This window comes from Carlito syrichta, unplaced genomic scaffold (assembly GCF_000164805.1).
Source record: "Carlito syrichta isolate Samal-C Ts95f unplaced genomic scaffold, Tarsius_syrichta-2.0.1 Scaffold305648, whole genome shotgun sequence".
Lineage (NCBI taxonomy): Eukaryota > Metazoa > Chordata > Mammalia > Primates > Tarsiidae > Carlito > Carlito syrichta.
Window position 1 is genome coordinate 497,158 of NW_007249744.1, and position 9,300 is coordinate 506,457.

General features: G+C 51.7%; 1 pseudogene; it reads left to right on the plus strand.

Moving 5' to 3' along the window:
• The first annotated feature begins 713 nt into the window (after positions 1-713).
• LOC103264345 lies at positions 714-4,824 on the plus strand (annotated as a pseudogene).
• The last annotated feature ends 4,476 nt before the right edge of the window (positions 4,825-9,300 follow it).

Below are 9,300 nucleotides of genomic sequence, written 5' to 3' on the forward strand. Positions count from 1 at the left end.
GTCTTATCCATTTGTCTATGTCTATGTATGTGGGTAGCTTTGTGGGTATGTGAGTGTGTCTGTCCGTGTGTGAGCATGTGGGACGTGTTCAAGGCTGTATGAGATGTTTGAGTGTGATCATCTGTGTCTGAGTGTCTGGCCATGTCAAGCATGTGGTGTGAATGAGGGACTCGTCCCATGTCCCATCAGATCATCATGACCTCCCTAAGGCCCCAGACAAGTGCAGATGACAAACAATGGAGGTGAAGACCACTCAGAACAGGCAGGAGAGTTGAGGAAGGAAAGGACATGTTCTGCAGGAGAGGTTGTAACCACATTAGGAAGTGCAGGCCTAGAGGGAGATTGTGGGTGGGTCACATCAAACCATGGTTATCCCAGAAACCTGTAAAGAGCTGGAAGACTGGAGATGGGGCGAGAAGGTGACATCTGCTTGGCCCATCCACCACCCTACCTTGAGTAAGCACCTGGAGCAGGCAGCAGGAACAAAGATCTCTAGAGCTGCCCCACACTCTACCCTGCCCTGGCCCTGCACCTTCAGGCAGCACAGTCAACATTGCAAGAGGACAAATTCCAATATCAGCTCCCTTATAAGTAAACAGCCCAGGTTAGGTGAGCACTCAGGTTGTAGTAAGTGAATCTTGCCTGGTTCTCTGTGTCTGGTGGGGTGGTGTGCGCCAGCTGTGCAGAGAAGCCCTGTGTGTAGCAGGGCAGCCATGGGGTTGCTAACGGGGGATGCGCTGGCACCCGTGGCCGTGGCTGTGGCCATCTTCCTGCTCCTGGTGGACCTGATGCACAGACGCCAACGCTGGGCTGCATGCTACCCTCCAGGCCCCATGCCACTGCCCAGCATGGGCAACATGCTGAAGGTGGACTTACGGAACCTACCATACTGTGTCAGCCAGGTGAGGGAGGTGGTGGTAGATGCAGCAGAGGACCTGAGAACAAGTCCCCTACACCCCCAAACAAGCAGCAGATGTGAGTGGTGGGTGGAGGCACAGGCTGGACTAAGAACTGGACCCAGAGGAGGAAGCAGGATTCGGAGACTTCCTGAGGGAGAACATTTCTGCAGGGCCTGAAAGACTGTTTGGATTTGCCAAAGGTCAAAGTTTGAGAGGGCAAACTTGGAAGTGGGTGGAACTTGGCACTAGGCTTGCAAGCCAGTTGGACAGCATATAAGTTATGAAACCCTGTGTTCCTTCGGATCACACCTGAAGGGAAGGTCTTGGGAGTGGACGAGGGGTTGGATCCTCAGCACCATTTAAACCAGGAAATGGAGGCTGAGAGCGGTTCAGTGACCTGGTTCAAATCTTGCCGCCGTGGGCCCTTGGGCCTCACACTCACCTCCAGGAACACCAGTTTGCTCCTCTGTAAAATGAGATGCTCCCTGGGGACAACTGATCATTTCAGTGATTCAAGGTCACAGCTGCGGGGTAGATCCAAACCAAATACCTCAACCACGAGGAAGTGACCCTCCCCACCCCCGACCCCCTACTCATCATCACGAGGCCAGGTCTCCTCCTGGCACAGTCTCAGGTGTCCGCCAGGATTTGCGCGGTGAGTCTGGGACCCGAAGCCTGGCGGGAACCACGGCCTGACTGACACCCTGTCCCTCTGCCTCCAGCTGCGGCGCCGCTTCGCGGACATGTTCGCCTGCAGCTGGGCTGGACGCTGGTGGTCGTGCTCAATGGGTTGGAGGCCATGCTCGAGGCGCTGGGCTTCGGGCGCTCTCCCAAGGCAAGAGGCAGTGGGGGCGGAAAGCGCGTCCTGGCGGGACCTGTGCGCACTGTGACCCGAGGCAGGACAGGGCCTATCGGGAGCGGAGAATTGGACGTGAGAGACAAAAAAAATAACTGGGAAAGTGGTGGGCGGCCAGTGGAGACAGGAGCCCGAGGGTGGGACCTGAACCTGGAATGGGAGAGAAACGGGATTCCACGTAGGGCCTATGTCAGAGAAGGAGGCGAACACAGTGGGTGGGGACGAGGGCTGGGACTGTACTCAGAGGGGCCGTGGACAGTTGAGGGACAGATGGGGGTGTCATAGCTCAGAGGGGAGGGGAACATTCTTGAAAGAACTGTGACTGCTAGGGTCTTCAGAGAAGAGGGGCCAGGGGGTGGGGTGCACAGGGCAGGGCCTGCACCTCTCTGGCAGCGCCCACGTGATCGTTCCTCTCCCAGGAATTTAAAATGCGCGCTGCGGGCCCGCGTGGCGCGAGCAGCGGCTCTTCGCCGAGTCCACCCTGCGCAACTTCGGACTGGGTAAGAAGTCGCTGGAACAGTGGGTGACCAAGAAGGCCTCCTGCCTCTGTGCCGACTTTGCTGATCACGCCAGTGAGTGATGCCCGCAGGAGCACGAGTCGGAACAGGGGAGGCGGGGGACATGGGAAGGATACCCCATGACCTGCATCTCCTGCTCCCAGGCCGCCCCTTTAGCCCGAACGCACTCCTGGACAGAGCCGTGAGCAACGTGATCGCCTCCCTTACCGTCGGGCGCCGTCTCGAGTACGACGATCCGCTCTTGCTCAGAATGTTGGACCTGGTTGAGTCCCATCTGAAGGAGGAGTGCAGCATCCTGGCCATGGTGCGGGAATTGGAGGGGCAGGCTGGAGTCCAGACGGTTCAAGCTCTGAGGAGCTGCTTGGGCCTGCACCTGGGTCTCTACAAAGGGTTTGGGGAAAGGACATTCCAGGAGAAGCCACTGCAAGAGGAAAGGTCTGGAGGAGGGAAATCTCCAACAGCAATGGAGAGGTGGGCCCCGGGTCAGTGAATTACATGGAGTCAAGGGGCCTGTGTCTCCTGTCCAGCTGAAGGCCCCAAAACCCAGGCTGCTCAAGTTTTGGTTTTCTTTCCTAACCCCAAGGGTCATGAGCCAGCTTAGAGGTTGGCACTAATTGGAGAGCCAGGTCAGTGGTTGGAACTTGCAGGCCCTACGTCCATTCTAGAGGTGGCTGGGACCTGAGACTGATCTAGGTGAACCTGGAGCACCAGGGAGACTCTGGACCCCCCTCCTGTGGCTGGTGCAGGTGCTGAATTTTGTTCCAGTGCTCCTGCACATCCCAGGGCTGGGTAACAAGGTCTTACATAGTAGGAGGACTTTCTTGGCACAGCTGGATGAGCCGACTGAGCACAGGATGACCTGAGACCCAGCCCTGCTCCCCCACCGCCCTCCACCGAGACCTGACTGATGCTTTCCTGGATGAGATGGAGAAGGTGAGGGTCTGCTGCTAGGGACTGGGCAGCCAGGGGTGGTGAGTTGAGAATTCTGTGAGGAGTAAGAAGAGGAGGCAAGGTGTGGCCAGTGCATCACCCAGTGAGACTCACCAGTGCTGACAGGTGCAAAATGGGAGGTGATCTGGGGGCTTCCTCTTGCTGCCCAAGCCCACCCTCTCAACTGGCTCAGGCCAAAGGGAACCCAAGAGCAGCTTCAATGCTGAGAACCTATGCCTGCAGGTGTCGGACCAGTTCCTTGCTGAGATGGGAACCACCACAACCACGCTGACCTGGGCCCTCCTGCTCATGATCCTGCACCCGGATGTGCAGAGTGAGTTCAGCTGGGGGTCTGGGCGGGGGTGTGGAGGGGAGAGGCTGAGCGAAGAACAGTACAGGCAGGGGCCCCTGAGCTTAGTTGGGATACTCATGACTCCAAGCACAGGCTTGTCCAGGCTCCTGTAAAAGGGGCTTTCTCCCCAGGTGGGCAGAGTCCCCAACACAGGAGCCAGGAGAGGGTCAGTGCTCACAACCTGGGTTCGGACCCACTCCTGGGCCGCTTCCCCAGGCCGTGTCCAACAGGAGATGGATGAAGTGATAGGGCAGGCACAGCGACCAGAGATGGCTGACCAGGCCCGCATGCCCTTCACCACCGCCATGATTTCACAAGGTGCAGCGCTTTGGGGACATCATCCCCTTAGGTGTCCCCCGCATGACCACCTGCAACATTGAAGTGCAAGGTTTTCGAGTTTCCAAGGTAGGCCTGGGGACCTCCTCACCCAAGTCGACACTAACTGCCCACTGGTGGCCCTAGAATGGCCACTGCCAGTTGGAGACAGACTCAGGCCACCCAGTCCTCAATTCCACAGGCACAAACTGTCCCAGCCTAGGTGTGGTTTGCAGAGCAGGGCAGGGTCAGTCTGTCCATGCAGAGCCCCAGTTTAGTAGAGCAACAGAACAGAACATCGTACAGTTTTGAAAGAATGAATTCATGAAGAAATAGAAGACACAGAATTCCTTTTGGAGTCATTCCTTGGACCCTGCCATGAAGTCAGAGAGGGTGCTCAGAAGCTTCTTGGGCCAAAGGCTACTTAAATGATTCCAGTATATGCCAGCTAAAGGGTGTGCCTCATGTGTTTGGTGACGGGGGTTCCAGCAGCCTAGAGCCCAGTCACCACTAATGCCAGGCTTTTCCTGCCCAGAGGACCATGCTCTGCACCAATCTATCATCAGTGCTGAAGGATGAGGCTGTCTGGGAGAAACCTTTCCACTTCTACCCTGAACACTTCCTGGATGCCCAGGGCCACTTTGTGAAGCAAGAGGCCTTCATGCCTTTCTCAGCAGGTGCCTGTGAAGTTCCTGGCTCTCTGTCACCTTCCTGGTGGTTGTGGAGTCCTGGAACCCAGGCCCCAGTCTCACTGAGCCCCCTTCACCTATCCACAGGCTGCCGCGCATGCCTCGGGGAGCTCCTGGCCCACATGGAGCTCTTCCTCTTCTTCACTTGTCTTTTGCAGCACTTCAATTTCTCGGTGCCTGCTGGACAGCCCCGGCCCAGTGACTATGGTGTCTCTCCCTTCACGGGTATCCCGTCCCCTACCAGCTGTGTGTTGTGCCCCGATAGAGATGCCATAAGCCTCCAACCTGCTCCTCGGCTGGGGCCCTGATATACAATAAATCCATTTAGTGGCTCGCCCTTGGTTTCTGAGTCTTACGTGGGCTTCAGGATGTCTACGCCCTGTCTGCTTTGGGTCCTCAGACCTGCCAGAAGTCTTCCCTCACTCCCTGCCTCATCCATCCTTACCTGACCACCTGACTTTGCTTGAGTTATTCTTGCTCAGAAATTAACAGCTTGCAGAGTTCCAGCCTCCGATGAGCAGGGCCTGAGTTGGGCGAAGGAAATGAGAAAGAAGACAAGAGACAGCGGGATTGGGAGGTCTCTCTCCTAGATAGGTGAGAGCAATTTTCTTTTCACAGCATGCCCCTTATATAGGGCCAAACCACACTCAACAAGAAATGTCTTAATGCTCTAAGTATTTCTAGCATAGCATCTGTGTTTTACTGATTCTAAATAATGCCATTGTTAAAAACAGGCAACATCCAGACTGGGCAGACATGAGGTCACGCTGTACTGCTTTTATCAAACCAACTCCCTAAGGGTGAGCAGAGGAGAAGGGAGTGCTGGCCAGGCTTCCTTGAACACAGGCCAGGGACACAAGGACCTTGTCAGCTTATGCTCTCATCTCCTTCATCTCCTTTTTTATTTCTTTTAAGTGCAGTTTGTGAACCTCTATTTGGAGCTCTCGGATGGCTCATCCTCCTGCCCGGATGCAGACTGGAAAGCAAAACAGCAAAATTAAAATCAACACTCCTAAAGCTATTAACGAATATATAGTAGATCAAATGCTGTGGGATAATATTAATTGCTTAACCTTATCTATGATATTTGTAGCTAAAGTGCTAGCAGGTATTAAGGATGACCCTGAAGTGGAAATTTCTATTATGTCCTGATGTATCTGTGCAACCTCCAAGGAAAAGTTATTAGCAGACCAAATTCTGAGTAAGTGATTCCTGACCAAATCTCAGTAACATTCAGAGTCATTGTAAGGCTTAGAAGTCACACAGATTCATTGAAACTCTGCATGACATCTTAACATGACTCGAGTCTTTAATGCAGTGATATGATCCCCGATAACTAAAATAGCTTCCTCCAATGCATTGAGTCATGCTTCTAATTTAACATCAATGGCTTCTTGGTGGGATAGCATCATGGAGATATTTTTTGCCAAATGGTCCACATATTGGGCAGTGTGAATTTCTCGGGTCAGTGCCACTGCAGAAGCAGTTGCTGTCGCAATGAGCGTGACCAATGCAGTAATACCAGTGACTAAAAGTCCAGTGAATCTTTGGGGGCAATCAAGCAGGGTAGACAACTGAGAAAGAACATGCCAGCTAGAGTCCCGATACCATGGTCCAGAAATGTCTACTGGCATCATAACAAAAGAGGGCTGACAGAAAAGCATAACTTGCTGCCTTCCATTTTGAGGAGAGACACAATTAGTAAGGTTACAATAAGGACATTTTAGGGAAAAAATAAGATTCCATGATGATTTCCCAAGGTCCTGCCAACAAAACATATGGGGGAGGCACACAGGCAAACACTACATGGGAACCATTATAGGTGGGGCTATTTAACTCGGATTGATGCGAAATATGGATAGGTCCTAGGGCAGCCATAAGCTTCCAAATCCCAAACTGAGGTCATCCTGCAGAAGTGAAAAGAATCGTTTCTACCCACATCCCGGAGGTTTCAATGGGTCTGGAGTAGCCCAATCCATGACCCCTTCTCTAGTATGGGGAATTCAATGCCAGGTGGCTACAGAGTAATGGCATTGGTGCCAAGGTGGGAACTGAGAAAACAAAAAAGATTCCATTTCAGAACATAAGGGAAATCTAGAAGGAGGAATCTTTGTAAAAGACGTAGTGCGAGAACACAGAGGTTCATTCAACGACATTACCCACTCTCGTTCCATCCATGGCTGATGTTCCATGCCTTGTGGGATAAATCCATGAGTATATTTAAAAGTATAAGTAATGGGGACACAGCCAGAATCTCCCACGGTAGAGGGATGCCACAAGTGAGAAAAGCAAATGGGTGCTCTAGCAGACCGTCCCTCATAGGAAAATCCATCAACCCATCGTGGAGTGATAGACTCGGTCGAAGGATGACCCAACAAAGAAGCATTACTAACATATACTGGGACCGAAGGATCGTCCCAAACTACAGCTCTTAGAAAAGGGGGATCAGACACATAAGCCCAATAAGGAGAACTGTGTCCTGCCACCAAGCCTACCTGACAAGCCACTACAGCGATCATGGCTAAGAACAGTGTAGAGGGGTCAGAGCCACATCCCACGCTGTTCTGCATGATGCTTTCAGCTTTAGAAGTAAGCGCCTTCAGTTGTCCCCAAGAGGGCGGCACGGCTCGGTGTGTTGCCCTGGAATGGGAGGGCCGACGGGGCGGCGCTCTTCCTGGCAGGACGATGCACAGTTTCTTGAATGGGGGAATCAGAGACCCCATCCGATCTTCCATTGGTACATGACAGCTGGAGACTGGTGTAGAGGTGGATAAATCAGGCCGGGAGCCAATGGGGGCCTTCTGCATTCCTAGGAAAAACACAAGCACTGCCTCATCCCCAGATGAGCAGTGGGTCAAGTCCTTGCCATTGACCCGTCAAAGGATTCCTCCAATGAATTTAAGCCTCTACTTTGGGGGAAGGATGCCAAAAGCATTCTGCCGATGATACTCCTTCATTATCCAAATTAAGAAAATTAAAGATTAATAATTCATGTGCCAAAAGTATATGCAGTGAAGAATGTTCATATTCCCCCTTTTTCAATTTTAATATTTGTGTTTTAAGCATGCTATTGGCAAGTTCCACTATGCCTTGTCCCTGTGGGTTATAAGGAATTCTGGTAGTATGAGAAATTTGAAATGTGGAACAAAATTGGGTAAAAGACTTACTAACATAGGCAGGGCCATTGTCAGTCTTGATAGATTTGAGAAAACCCATGACAGCGAAGGCTGCAAAGCAACGGGCTATAACATATCGAGCAGCTTTCCCTGATGGGGCCGAGGCAAAAATAAAACCAGAGCACTCGTCCACTGTAACATACACATAGGCCAACTTCCCAAAAGAAGGGATGTGTGTAACATCCATTTGCCATAAATGTCCTGGCAACAGACCTTTGGGATTCACGCCCTCAGAAGAGGGGAACTGAAACTGAGGACAAATAAGACAGTCTTTCACTATTTGTCGGGCCACTTCCCGGGACAGTGAAAACGGTCAGCGTAAACTCTGAGCATTCTGAAGATGAAGGGCATGAGAAGCAGTGGCTGCGGAAGCAGGGGATAATAAGGGGAAGGTAAAAAATCACGTAGCTTCATCAGCAAGGGCATTGCCTTCGGATAACAGACTGGGGAGCGCGGATATAAGCAACATAAATGGGCTCAGTGTGAGCACAAATATGCAACTGAATAGTCTGTGAAAGAGGAGGAGGAAGAGACAGTGTGGAGACTAGCAGTTTCCAAATGACGAAGTACAATTGCAACATAATGACTATCAGTATAAAGATTATAACGTCTCCTGGGGAGTTTCGCAAAAACCTGACAAACAGCGAATAGCTCGATTCGTTGAGCGGAATTATAATCTGTCTGAAAACAAGAAACAACACCATTAATAACGGTAACCGCTGTTCTGGAGGAGGAGCCGTCTGTAAAAACCAAATCAGCATCTTGCAAAGGCTGGGTACTGGTAACCGGAGGGAAAATAAAAGAATGGCTTTTTGCAAAGGTAAGAAGTCGAGAAGGAGGATAACGGGAGTCTACCTGCCCAGTAAAATGGGCTACAGCCAACTGCCACACAGGGCATGTCTCCCAAAGCCAAGTCATTTGAGGAGCAGCGTAAGGAACTACAGTTAAAACAGGCTCATGGCCAAAAAGCTCCCTGGCTCGCCGCCGGCCCTTGGCAATGAGGAGGGCAACAAACTCATAATATGGGGTCACGATGCATCGTCATGAGGATGGTAAGTGTAGCCATCCACTGGCCCCTGTTGCCAAAATACACTCATTGGCAAGTAGGGTGTGGGCAATATGAGAAACGACCAAGGATCAGTGAAAGAAATGGAAAAAATCTGTTGTTCTGGGCTTCTGAGTGATATGTCGTGGGGATCGAGGGTCAGAAACTGCTTTGAGTATAGCAAAAAGCGGCATCAACTGAGCAGTAGAAATGCCCAAGGAGGGACGTAACCAGTTGACGTCTCTTGGCAACTTTTGAAAATCATTAAGGGTTAATAAAGAATCCAACCGGATTTGCGGCTTCTGCATGTGCACGTTCCATCCCTCTATAAGTCTACCAAGATATTCATATGGGGCTACATTTTGGACTTTCTTTGGGGCAATAATAAGTCCAGATTGCGACCAGGCTCGGTGACTCAGCCTGTAATCCCGCGCCTTTGGGAGGCTGAGGTGAGTGGATTGCCTGAGCCCGCGGGTTCGATACCCGCCTAGCCAGCGAGACCTCATCTCTACAATAAATC